The following is a 14,772-nucleotide window of genomic DNA, read 5'->3' as shown; positions in this document are numbered from 1 at the left end:
AAAGGAGAAATCATATTGTTTAATTAATATTAGTCAAGAATTAATTGATAATTAATTTTGTGGCTAAAAGAGATTAATTAAATTTAGGGGACTGGACTGCCATTATTGGATAATTGAGTTATTGGGCTAAGGAATGCTAAAGGAATAAGGGGTGAACGAAATTATGATGGAAGCCCATCATATTTTCGTCCATGGTCTTTATCCAGAAGGTTCCATGGGCTGCTTAGAGTTTAAGCTGTCCATTAGGGTTTTGACTAAAACCCTAGCAGCCCACACAAGTATATAAAGGACCCCTTATGCCCCAAAAACGTGTGGAACTGATTCTCTAGGGTTTCCAATCGTTTTTGGGCAGCCTCCTTTCTTCTCCTCTTCATCCAAGTTGTATATGGTGTTTGTGACTCCATTAGAGGTGCAGCACTTGAGGCACTAAGCTTTTGAAGCCAATCCAAGCAAGGAATTGATTGTTATTGCTATATAACATTCAAAGGTAATTCTATATACCCTAATTCAGTTTATAATATGTTAGATCTAAGCTTATTAGTCTTGGATTCAAAGCATGTACAATAGAGAAACCTAGATCCAAGCATTAGGGTTTGTATGAGCACATAGGATTGTTCTTATGCCTAAAACCCATCAGTGGTATCAGAGCCTTGATTGGTTTCAGTTGTATGTGATGCTATGTTGAATTATTTACTGAAAAACGATTTTTTGGCCTCTGCCCGACCTGACTCGGCGAGTCAGTGGATGAACTCGGCGAGTCCAGTCCCTGACTCGGCGAGTCCAGTCCCTGACTCGGCAAGTCCAGGGGTCAGACAGAGGGAATTTCGGGATTTAACTGTTGTTTTGACTTGGATTTGATTCCTAATTCTTTTTAAAAGTTAAAATCCGATTTTTATCTTAAATTAGTGATTATCCTTGCCAAAACAATACATAATTTCAAATATTTTAAATATTGATTGTTTATGTGATAAATATGGATTATTTAAAGTTATTTGGTAATTATCTAATGACTAAAATAAGATTAGGTCAAATATAGATAATTATGAGATTAATTGTTTAATTTATGTTATTTGTTATTTGATCCCTTATGTTTTGAAAAGTTTCAAAACTTGCCCTCAAGTTTTGGAATTTAAATTTTGATTAAAAGGTTTAATTTTGAAACATTTAAATTCTGAACTCTAATGTTTTGAAATGTCTCAAAACTTGCCCTCAAGTTTTGGGATTTAAAAGTTGATTAAAAGTTTAATTTTGAAATGTTAAATTCTAAAACCCTAGTAATTTGAAAAAGTTCAAATCTCACCCTTATGGTTTTATTAATTAATTAACATGTATAATTAAAAGTGATTTAATAAATCCATAAAGTTTTGGTTTACATTTAATTAAATTAAAAGTATAATTCACTAAATTAAACCACCTAGTATTTTAAAAGTGTAAAATACACCCTGTACTATATATAACATTAAAAGTCTAATATTATATATGTATGAGTAGTCAGTCAGTCTTACCGTTAGTAGGCCTCATTCACGAAGCTGGTCTATAAGGGGTGTTTAAGGAAATTGCCTATAAAATGGCGATTGAATGGGTATCCACTCTTACCCACCGCACTCTTGACTAGTGGAAGGTCGTTAGCCGAACGGGTAGGATAGGACAGAAACCTTCCATTATAAGTATAATGAAGTACAAAGTAACTAAATGCTTTTTCAAATTCCCAAATCATAGTTATTTTAGGAAAAATGTGAAATTGTATGCTAATCCATAGAATTACACTTCGTACCCCTGTCAAACGTTAGTGGAGCGTGTGTGGTTAACCGGCACACTAATTTGGGGATGACATTGGTAGCGAAGGGTGACTCAATGTTTGTCATAGATCAATGGAGCGTGTGTGGCTAACCGGCACATTGATTAGGTGATTGTAGCATTGGGTGCACCACGTGATTCGTATGGTTATTCACACCTTGTTTGTGATCCTCAGCATCCCAGTCACAAATAGTAGGGCATAATCGAGATTAAACATGCCATTGAAAAGTTCAATGAATCTCAAAAGATCTAGGAGTTTCAATTCATTTAAAACTTAATCTTCATTTTCGTTTTTCATAGTGGAAATTGGTAAATCGTCATTTACCTACCTTCAAATATTTTGCAACTAGATTACGGCATCCCTTTTCTAGGTTGTAGAATATTGTGTTGGATCCTAGCTTGATGTTTCATTTGGGTGTTACATCAAGAATTCTAATCAACATAACTTGAATTTTCTCCCGTTTTGTAGATGTCTGAATCTTACAATGGTCTTCCCAAATCCTTTGGAACAAGCTTTCCAAATGAAGATGACGTTCCGAGATACGATCAAGGAAATGAGAGTCATGCTTCACTTCCTCCACCTCCTCCAATCGTTCTCCCTGACCCACAAGTTCAAAGGCTTGAAAAGTTCAAGCTCACTCAAGCCCTTTTGGCAAGTAAACATGAAGATGGGAAACTTGTGTGTGCACACGTCTTAGAGATGAAGTCACACATTGATAGGTTAAGCATGTTGGGTGTCAAGATTTCAAGCGAGTTGGCTGCTGACTGGGTTTCCTCAGTCACTTCCTGAATCATATAGTGAGTTCGTTAGAGAGTACTATATGATGGATCACGACGTGACCCTCGTTAATCTCACCTATTTGCTTATAGCTGCTGAATCAGCAATGATTTGGCGTGCTGGTCAAGCAAACTTGTCTGGTGAATCAAACTCCCAAACTTCAATGGACACTGGCAACATTGGAAGTGCAGAAAGAACTAAGTCTGTGATTGTCCGATGTGCTGTGCCAAAGGAGTCCATTTGCTTTTATTGCCAAGATAAGGGGCATTGGAGACGAAGCTGCCCTAACTACCTGAGAGATCTAAGAGATGGGAGAGTTAAGAAATATGGCTCTGCTTCAGGTAAAATCCATTATCTAACTCTTTTGAGTTCCTATTCTAGATTCTTAATACATGATGTGATAAGATTACATTTTGATGTTTTGTAGGATCGAAGAAAAGAGAGGAAGCTTGAGGGAAGAAGTGAGCTGAATCTAATCATGAAGAAATGGATTTCGATCGCATTACTTGAAGAATGGATTCTTGAGCTACTACTTGGAGTTAGAATAGATTGTTAAGAAATATGTAATAACATAGTTTTTCAATTGAATTGCATTGTAAGGACAAATTTTTTCCGCAATAAAATGAATTTTGATTTTATCTTATTTATTTATCCTTGCGATAGCATGTATGAAAAAATTGATGTTTGAATGTTTCTATTATTAGCAACAATGGATTTGATTCTTAATTATGTTATTTGTGGACATATCAAAAGTTTACCAAATAGGGAGAGTTTCTCGTCACCCAAGTTTCAATTGGACAGAAACTTGGAATCATGCAACGTGTATTGTATGATGAATGAAAAACTTTCATATTTGGGAAATTTAGACTAATTCTTTGACAAAGTGTCAGTTGAAGGACTAGGAGATCGAGTACACTAGGTCGTACGTTGATAAAGTCTACCACAAGAGTGACAAAGATATTCGTCATGATTTACTAAAGTTTAGTAAATATGGTTATACTTATAAGATTGAGTATAATTCTAAGTTAACTGAAATAGTTTCAATCAATAGCAGAACGAATAAGAAGAATCAAGAAGGCAGAAAGATAAAAGTTTCTCCATTCTAAGAAGAAGGGAGAGTACCTTTTATTGTGTTTTATGATGAAGTCTTAATGATTAAGAACCATATCTCAATTGATCCTCTAAGTGAGTCTTAGTGCATTTGCATGTCTAAGAAGAGGAATCGAGAATTGTAGAAATGGTTAAATCAAAGAGTCAATCATACTTCGTTCCAATATCAAGTCTTAGAGTCATACTCCAAGATTGTGACATTGAGTGACAAGTCTTAAGTAGGTTTATAACACTCATCAAATGTGGAATTTGGAAAAGTTTTCTTATTCTTGCACATTAGAAATTGGTAAGTTGTGATGTCTTGGATAAGACAAAGACTAACTAGGACCAATTTGTGAAGTGTTTTGTCTTGATAAGAACTACACTAACTCTTGAATATTTGCTTTGTCAAGAAATGTTTCTTGACAAGAGAATCTTATATGGCAAGGAGTCAGTAGGAGTCTTAATGGTCTTGAAAGGTTTCAAGAACAAATCAAGAATATACCTTATCGATCATCACTAGCACACGACTTGAGGTTTGCAACCTATCGTGCTGACATTATTTTGTTTTTGTGCCATTCCAATTGAGTTAATTGCATATGTGAGTTCTATGAGATCTCATTTGAATGCATACTAGAGCCTTAGTCGATGGAAAGTACATTGATATGTAAGGACAAGTTACTAAACTACTTGGAAGACATGGTGGGCACTCGTGTTACCATAAGGCAAGAAATCAAGATTAAGAAAGTTCAGTCCATATGAGTTTGGATTTGTCGCAAACCTTGGTTTTGGCAAATTCACATGGATAGGAACTCATACACCATAAAATCTAAGTGTCATAAGATTCCCTCCTTCATGAAAATGACTGTGAGGAAATGCTTTCACTAAAAGAGATTTTAAGAAGATAGCGATTGTGAAAATTGTATTCTCAAAATTCGATTATGGTTACGACATCCCTTTCCATAGTTCGAATTATGAGATTTGGCAATTAGTTTCAACATTTGGAACTTAGTAACATAAGTTCTGAATTGTTTAAACACACATATGAGCTATCTAAGACAAAGGTGTATAAGGTTAAGAAGCCTAGATAAAGTCTTATCGAAGCATCTGGTATTAGAAATATGAATTTCAGAAATTCAATAGGCATTGTTTTCTGAAAGTTCATTTGTTTTCTGAATACATGTCAAAGCTAGTGGGAGCATAAGTGTTATGCTTATATGATAATAATCATCATGATAGTGGGAGCATAAGTGTTATGCTTGTATGATTATTATGGCGAGTACTGCAAGTTAGCAATATTAATTATAGAAAAACAAAGATTCAATTTGCAAAGGTGCATGGGTTGAAAAGTTGTTTTAATATAATTAAGGGAGAGAATATTATACTTCGTTTCAAAATCTAAAGCTTAGATTGAGAAATTTTAATATTTCCAGTCAAAGGATACATTGTGTGTTCTTAAAATTCGATTATGATTACGGCATCCCTCTTCATAGTTCGAATTGTGAGAACATGACACATAAAATATTATGGCAAAAGATTGGTAAAGTATCATATCTTTATGTAAGACATTATGCATCATGTCCCATACGCTTTGGGTATAGGATCGATTGCAAATGTTATAATATTTTACCATTCTAACTTTTTTTAAATGTCTAGCGCATTAAGAGGGAAAAAGGACTAGAATTTGTTTTGACTAAAATAATTAAACAACTATCAAAGGATGATCCAAAGTTCGCTGAGGATTGGTCGCTTGTGAGTAGTTGGAAGTATGGTATTGGATGGACCATATCGACATTATTATGAATAGATAAGATTCTATTAAGAATGAGTTGTCATATGGCAAATGTGGAAATGTTTCCATATTGGGAGTTGGATATTGAGATTCTATGCCTAGATTAGAAACTTTTATGCAGGAAGGATGTTCAAATGAATGTACTTTGAATGTGAGACTTCACGTCTATGGAATTGTCTTGTAACAATGTCCGATAGAGTACTTCATAATTTCATTAGCCAAGTCTTGGTGACTTTTGTGCTATGACTTTACGAAAGGATCGTTGCATAAGATGTTAGAATCTAGCATATTCTAATAGTAGCAAAGAACCTTGTGTTCTTACACTAATGATAAGGATTGGGAATTGTGAAATGAGCATCATTGAAAAAGTTTTTTCAATTAATCTATTTCACAAAGTAAGGACCATAGGAAACATAGTGTGCATGCTTTATGCATGGGATAGCTATTGTTGTAATTTGAGTAATAAGTTGATTTTTTGAAACAGTAAACGATAATAATGAGTAATCAATATGGTGGTTAAATAGAAGTGTTTTATTTACTCTCACAAGTTTGAGGCCATATAGGATTAAGTATTATTGTTATGTTTCAATTTGCATGTTTTGACTTCCAAAATAACTAGCTTATTCAAACATCCACAGTCGGTCATACGTTGGAAGTAAGTATGAAGGAAGACTGTCATGAAGAGTCTGTAGATTGTCTGAAAGGTTTAGACATAGCACAAGTTTGTTGCAGAGTTCATGAGTGCTTTGATAAGATTAGAGTATTGGACTAAACCCACGCTCACTTGGATCACTTCATGGTTTTATCACGAGTGATTAGTGAGACGATAATATTGTATATTCTTGAAACCGAGACATGTGAGTTGTTATTTGTTGGTCGGTTGCACATTGATAATAAGTAAACGCACCAGTAACTTGGTGTTATAAAACTTATTGTTGTGTATGATTCGATCAGTAAATGAAAGCAAGCATATGAGTCAAAGTTTATCCATTCCTTTTACTCACAGTGGGATAAAAGCGATATCTGTGGGCCTCTCGATGATTTAGTGATGACACCCAAGCGCTTGGCCAAGCCGGGACTAAGTTGATGTGTTCAATTGTAGTCTGTTGTCAGTCGTCATAAATCGGAAGTCGGGAAACAGTATAGAGAGAATGATTGAAATTCATGTCTTTTGTCTATACGATATCTTGAGAATGGAGGAATATATAATCCCTTATCTAGAGGACACGCTATCTGATAAGATCAGAGTTGACAACGGCTTTTGAAAGCTACGATTGCTGATCAGGTTCTGAAGTCATACGGAAAATAGTTATTAGGCTTATCCAAGTGGGAGACTGTTGGATTAGTGTCTAAGTCCATAACTATTTTGGTATGTACTTGACCCGATTATGAGCATGGTCCTTTTGGGTTGCCTTCACCATAGCAATATGTAGGATGAATTAAGGAGAGAGAGGTTTAAGTGTGATTTATTAATATATTATGAGAATAATATATTAAAGGAGAAATCATATTGTTTAATTAATATTAGTCAAGAATTAATTGATAATTAATTTTGTGGCTAAAAGAGATTAATTAAATTTAGGGGACTGGACTGCAATTATTGGATAGTTGAGTTATTGGGCTAAGGAATGCTAAAGGAATAAGGGGTGAATGAAATTATGATGGAAGCCCATCATATTTTCGTCCATGGTCTTTATCCAGAAGGTTCCATGGGCTGCTTAGAGTTTAAGCTGTCCATTAGGGTTTTGACTAAAACCCTAGCAGCCCACACAAGTATATAAAGGACCCCTTAGGCCCCAAAAACGTGTGGAACTGATTCTCTAGGGTTTCCAGTCGTTTTTGGGCAGCCTCCTTTCTTCTCCTCTTCATCCAAGTTGTATATGGTGTTTGTGACTCCATTAGAGGTGCAGCACTTGAGGCACTAAGCTTTTGAAGCCAATCCAAGCAAGGAATTGATTGTTATTGCTATATAACAATCAAAGGTAATTCTATATACCCTAATTCAGTTTATAATATGTTAGATCTAAGTTTATTAGCCTTGGATTCAAAGCATGTACAATAGAGAAACCTAGATCCAAGCATTAGGGTTTGTATGAGCACATAGGATTGTTCTTATGCCTAAAACCCATCAGATCAATGGTATTTATTGTTTATGATCGAGAATTTGGGGATGGATTAAAGCAGTCGACGGGGGAAGGAATCAAAATATGGGTGTTAGGTAGATAGGAAACGGGAAGAAATAAGTGGGGGGGGGGGATAGGTAGGTTTTTTTGTAATAATTAAATTCAGTACTAGAACAAGATAACAAAAGTTAAGAAAGGATAAATAAGTCATTTCATGTAGCTCATAGACCATTTGTGCAAGTTTTAGAAACCACATAGACTATTCATGCAAGTTTAGAAAACATAAGGACCATTCATATCAAAAACAATTAATAGGAACTAAAGTTGTGGCTTTTGGTAAACCAACATGGACCATTATATAACTTGTCTAGTTTTTTATTTTATTCAGTCGATAACAAAGCTCTATAATAGTTAGTTTTATGACATAAAATCATCTTATCATACATGTTATTAGGTTTGATCTTTAAATAAATGACATATCTAATGACTTGTTTAATTTTAATAGTTTTCATATAAATTTAGGTAATCTATACTAATATATCTAAAATGTTTTATAAAACTCCTCATGTAAATAGTCATTTTTAAGTTGTCCCTTACAACCCTAATTATTTTATCCTAGTGTATCCAAAATGATTAATTTTATTTGAATATGTATCATTTGCATCTGGTAATATGGACTCATACTACATTCCACACATATACGTAGTTGTTCAAAGAATTGCCCTAAAGTTTAAAAGTTGCCCCTTACAACCCTACTATACATTTTATTTATCATACATGTACGTGTCTACACACACCCATATCACTAAACTTCTTAGACTTACTATTCCCCAACACTCTCATGTCAAACAAAGTTACCACTAATATTAACAAAGTCGCCTCGTGAATGCATAATCATATGTAATCGAGAAGGAGGCAAGCATTCGAATAAATGACCTTACCCTAAGACAACAACCAAATAAGGAACGTACAATAAGGCAAAACAATAATTTTAAAGTTATACTATTCTAATTGCGTACAACTCTATAACATTCACTTAACACTCGCCAATATTAACATAGACTCCAAGTAACACATAACAAACAATTACATAGTGGCAATTAAGGCATCTATCCTCAACATGCAATCCTAGAGCAAGTTCTTAACCTATATTCTATCATGCATATCTATCATTTGCATAAATTGTTGGAGAATGGTGCCCATAACCACAACAAGTCGATAATATTACTATATGTAGTAGTATCCTTTTAGGTTAAATACAAGAACAAATATGAGTAGAACTGAAAAAGAGAATTAATTATACGGACTAGTTTGTTAATCAATTAATAGATTAATTAATTAAATGAATCTAGAGATTCTGGCATGTTCCAGATAAAGGATTTAAATATCACGATAATTACCGAAGTTAGAGATGATTATTTTAAGTCGTGATATTTACCTGTTAGGGTTTGAATCCTTCCCCAATAAATAGAAAGGCCTAAAACCGGATTAAAAAGTTGGAAAATCAGTCAAGTCCCTAAGAAATCTGGAGGTGCTCTCAAATCTCATAAAAAAACCTAGAAGTCGATTGCCACGATGCAAAGAAGGAGTCTCCATACCACGAATAGTCAATTCCAGATTCAGATTGCTTCGATTCGTGGTGTGCTTTCTGCTAGGTGATTCCATTTTGTTGTTTGTATCTTGGTGCGATCAAAAATGATTTTACGTTGGATCCTCTAAGTTCAAATAACTGACGAAATCAAAGAAACCAAAGAATTCAAGTGTATGTTTTCTTTATATAGTGCAAAGGTCCTTATAATGGTTATGTTTTATGTTGCTACCATTGTCCCTCTCGTTATTTTAGGACTCTCATAATCTAACAGTGGTATCAAAACCAACATGTTCACATCTATGGCACTTAGGATTTCTAACTTTTGTGTTAATTGAGTTTTCATGATCCAGATTTGATATGGTTTTCTATTTTTAAATAGTTTTAAGTGTTTTAAAAATTGCCAAAAAGGATTACCTAATTTGAGCTAATTAATAATTTTTTACATACTTGTTATGCTTAAAATCCATATATTTTGATTATTAATTGCTACGTGACACAGTAAGACGAAGTTATGAACAATCATACCAACGGTTTGAAAAGAAAAAGTGATAGCTTCATTTTATTTACTTCTTTTTATAGTTTTTTTTAGCACATTCCATCTTATTTTAGTCAATCTTCATGCATATTTTCTTTTTTTTGTCATTTTTCTCCTTCACCGGGTACTTTCTAGTTTTTGAGCTTAATTGCAGGATTTTCCGAAGACTATTTGTTATTGGAGGCTCATTTGAGGGGGGAACTTGAAGAACACATTCCATTGTTTTCTCTCTAAGAAGTTTTGGGAAGATTTGAAGAATATTTGGAAGATTAGTGTAATTTCCTTACATCTTGCATCTAAGACAATGTTTGGTATCTCTAATCCCTCTTGTTTTTGTTTAATCTTAGCCATGCTTGGCTAGATTTTCATTTGGTTGACTTGGATGTAATTGCTTGAATGTTTTGGTTATTTTGAAGAACTCCATGAACTTGTGTTGAATATTTATGATTATATTTTCTATGAAAAATTCCTTCATGTTTATATATCTCTAGTCATGAATATTGATATATGAATGTTATCTTTGTTGGTTAAATTCTTGACTAAGTAATAGGTCTTCAATTTAACAAGCAACAATTAGTTTAAATGTTTGTTTTCATTTCATTTAGACTAAGAAAATATTTTCTCCATAGTGGTAATGAAAGCAATAGATTAATCTTTGGATTTGGTGACTCTTAAAACCTAATGCTAATTGATTTTCACAAAATTACATGCTTCATTAGTTTTGTGACTTTGATTTAGGAAATGTGCTATGAGCTTCTCTAGTCATTTTAATACAAAAGAAGAGTTGAGGCAAGTTATGCTTATAAATTGCTATAGCCAAGTTAGTTTTTAAACACAAGTATTGCACCTTGGTATTCTCATGATTATTTAACCAAATGTTCAAGTGATGAAAGTCCAAAGTCAACCATCTCTCCCTTATTGATTTTACATCAAACTCTTATTTTTGTTGCATTTGTCTATTTAAATCATAGTTAATTCTAGTTTGTTTCAAGTATTTCAAAACACCAACCCCCCCCCCCCCCATTTTATTTTTATTGTCATTTTACAAGTATTTTTACAAAGAAAATTTTCATAGAGTTATAAATTGAACCAATCTCCGTGGATTCGATCCCTTTACCACTATACACTAATTTATTGTGTAATATTTAGGGTTATTATTTGTGTTGGCCTCGACAACCACCAAAAAGATACCGGTATATCTGAATTATCATTTTGCCAATTAATAACCATATATATTATATACTTGATTTTAATTTATATTGTTAATGATAATGAAAGTATTTTTAATTGATTGTAAGCTTATATTTTATAAGCATAAAAAATGAAAGGGTAATGCTGCCAAAATAAAATGTGGAAATATAAGCAGAGCATGTTTTGACCTTGTCACCTCTTGTTTATTACCTAAGCACTTTAACCACTACACTCCGACTCCGCTTTTGTCTTTAACCCATGGAACACACATACACACACATATTTATATCTTACCATATTATTATACAAACCTTACTATTTCTAAAAATAGATTTAAGACGTACAAGTGTTTAAACTAAATGTACAACAAATTATTAATATAATATTATTATAATTTAAATTGTCCAAATAATAATGCAATAAGTACAAGCATCTAATGTATAACAAATCAAATAACCTTATCCATATTTTGAACTCGTGAAACCTTATCTTTCCTAATATATTCCCCAAATTTTAGCTTAAGACTCATTCAGATTCCTCATATTCTAGCTAAAGTAACTCATTCAAATCGACTTTTCAGATGGAAGAAACCATGTTTCTCTCTTTCAATCTGCTGCAGGGGAAAGACACACACATACACACACATTTGATGAAACAACCCTAAATTGATTTGTGGTTTTTCTATGCTTTGATCCATAACCCAAATGATCTTCCGTCAATTGTCAAAATTGCCTCCTCCAAATGCTCTCCAATTCCATGGCCATCAGCTACAACTGAAACCGGTATCTCATAAAACCATTTCGAATTTTCATCCGATATTAAGACGAACCGTTGAACCTGTAAACAGTTTCCATCGAATTTTGATTTTCTTTTACTTCAAAGAGACATTGGTACTTCCAATTTGCAGGTTCGATTTTTCATATATTGATTTCTGATATATTTTTTTCTGGTTCCCTATCTGCTTCTACAAATGAGTTGTGTAAATCTTTGGTTATTAATTTCCCGAGTCCTATCTATGTTTAGTTGAAGAAATGTTTTTTTTGAATAATATATTAGATATGTTAGTTTAATCAGTTTTTTGTTTATCATTTTTCAACTCAATTTTGAATGTTTTATCATGTTATGTGACTTATAGGTATGAAGAGCAGTGGACAACATTACCTAGTCTTACAAACCCTAAAACGCCACCACCACCACCCGTCATCTCCGCATTCGAAGGTGCTACCAAATTTGAGCTTCCAGTTTCACATTTCTTAGAAAGCGCATTTGCTTACGTTTTTTTAGAACTGGTTAAAAGATGTCCCCATCTCCCTTCTTTTGTACTTATGCGTCGTAAATGATTTTTTGATTTTGTTGCAGATCTGTTTCATCATCACATTCCACCAGATTTACTGAGCATTTCGAGTTTTCATCTTCAAATAATGAAGAACTGTTCAACAGGTAAGCATGTACCATCTATTATTGTTTTTCTTTTCATTTCAAGTGGATTTTTGTTTTTGATATTGCAGGTGCAACTTGTTGTATTTTGATTTCCCAGGTTCGTTGACCCCATTGTAGCAGTGAGAAAGCATCAACAAAAGAGTTGCACGTTATAACAGATAAGATTAGTGAAATAATGAAAATTTATTAGAGTTCTAATTATATTCCAGGTTTTTAAATGGGTGGATTTTGGTTTTTTTCATTGTGTGCAAAAAATTGTAGATTTTGACATGATTTCTGCAAAGTAAAACCATTTGACCCATTCAGCCTCAAACAGGTCAAATTTGGAATCATGGTTCATTCTTTTTGTTATTCGTGTAATCAACTTTATTTAATCGAATTACTATGTTGCCCCTTACTATTCCTCTATATGGTTTTGACTATCGTTTGTCCCTATTTCTCTTTGACAGGATGCCCAAAGTGTAATGAATGATTTGAATGGTGGGCATTTTAAGTTTCTTACCTTGGGGTGTGACAGATTGGTATCAGAGCCCTTGTTTATAGTGAACTAAGTATACCAAACCTTACATGGTATATAACTATAAACATTAAGGGGCCGAAGTGATCTGATACCAATCTGTCACACCCCGAAACCGATGGCGGAAACGTTCCGGGGCGGTGAACGTCATGTAAAGTATCACAACCAATGTACATAGCAACATAGTAAACACAACCATTATATTACATAGGAATATTTACATTTGTTTGAAAGTAAAGTAATACATGTTTTATATATACATCAGTATATCAAAAGTAAAGACGAGACTTCTATACGCTCCATCTTATCCAAAAGAAAGCGGGATACCAGTCTAACGTGAACCTGAGAATACAAGCAGTTTTAGAAATATCAGCAATAAGCGGGGAGATTATAGGGGTCGAAATATATTGTTAGGTATCGAAGATTTTGTAATGTTCGAAAGTTGATGTAATGTTATTTACAAAGGCATTTTGATTTCGAATTTGTGATGCTTGGTCCTTTGTATTTTTTGTATGTTTCTCAGTTCTCTTATAAATAGGAGATGATACTTTCAGAGTTTGTTGAGGATCAAGATGATTATATTCATATGAAGCTAAGATTTCATGCAGTGTTAGGAAAGGAACCAGATAAAGTTTTGTCTCTTGTGAAGATTGTGCAAGTAATAAGCATAACAAAAGATGTGTTGTTTGAGAATATGCTATAGAATTTTCGATACCACGTAGTGAGGGCAAACAATGTTGCAGTTGACTTCTCAATTACAAATTTTCCTCTAATGAACCTGAATGATTTAATCCAAGTGGCAAAAATTCTCAAAGATATAGATGATTCGAAACTTCAGGTAACAAGCAAAGAGGTGCTACGTCTGGGATTAGGGTATATCAAGATCTTCATAGACAATTACTAGTTCCTTATATCTTTATTAAAAGAAATCTATTCATTTATAACCATTTATGTATTTTTATATCTTTCTTATAGGAAAGTGGCTTGCGAGTAGGCATATTGGATACAACCAACCAACAAAGGTTGTTGGCTCAAATTACACACATGTGTTAGATACAAAAAGTGTTTTCAAATCGACAAGTGGAACATCAGTTAGAAATTCCTACACACAAATTTAGGATTTTGTTAGAGAAAATGTAATCTATATGCTTTTTTCGCATCTATTTTTCGTTTGATTTATCAGGTTATGAGTTGAATTGTGTAATTTTTGATTGATTTTTTGTTTTTTAATTTCTAAAATGAAGAAGAAAAATCAAGATAGGCATATGTGTTTTTTGTTTTCAGTCTTTCATTTGATTTATATGAAAGTAGGATGCTATTATAAACAAATTGATGAAAATATATTGTTATTTTTGCATTTAATTCTTAATTTTGTTGAAAATGAATTTCCTCTGGTTCATAATTGATTTCACATTTGAAAAAAAGAAATAACAATGAATCCACCACCTATGGTTTGATACTAGAACCTTGAAAGTTTTAATAAAATAATCTCTTTTCAACCTTATATTAGATAATTCGATATATAAACTTATATTTTATGGCATGATCTTTTTCCAAACTAGCAGGTCAACTAGGTCTGAAGGCATGGAGAAGAAAATATATGGTTGATAGGTGCATTTTATGCACCTATTTTACATGTTTATTTCCGTCTTTTTATAGCATTCTACTTTATAATTCTTGCATCTAGTTGATTATTAGGGCAATTGCATATTTCATTAAGAATTCCTGGTACTTCACTATTTTTGATTTATTTTGTAGGCATTATGGAGAATGGAACGTGGATCTTGGATGCATGGAGCATGGAGCTTTGGAACATGAAGAAAAGATGAACCGGTCATTCCATGGCAGAATACATGAAAGCATTAACCCGAGTCATTGTTGCATTATCATCATAACAAGGACTACGTTTGAAATGCGGT

This window comes from Lactuca serriola, chromosome 7 (genome assembly GCF_051521515.1).
Source record: "Lactuca serriola cultivar US96UC23 chromosome 7, Lser_US96UC23_V15, whole genome shotgun sequence".
NCBI classification, from domain to species: Eukaryota; Viridiplantae; Streptophyta; class Magnoliopsida; order Asterales; family Asteraceae; genus Lactuca; species Lactuca serriola.
This window is presented reverse-complemented; position numbering follows the sequence as displayed.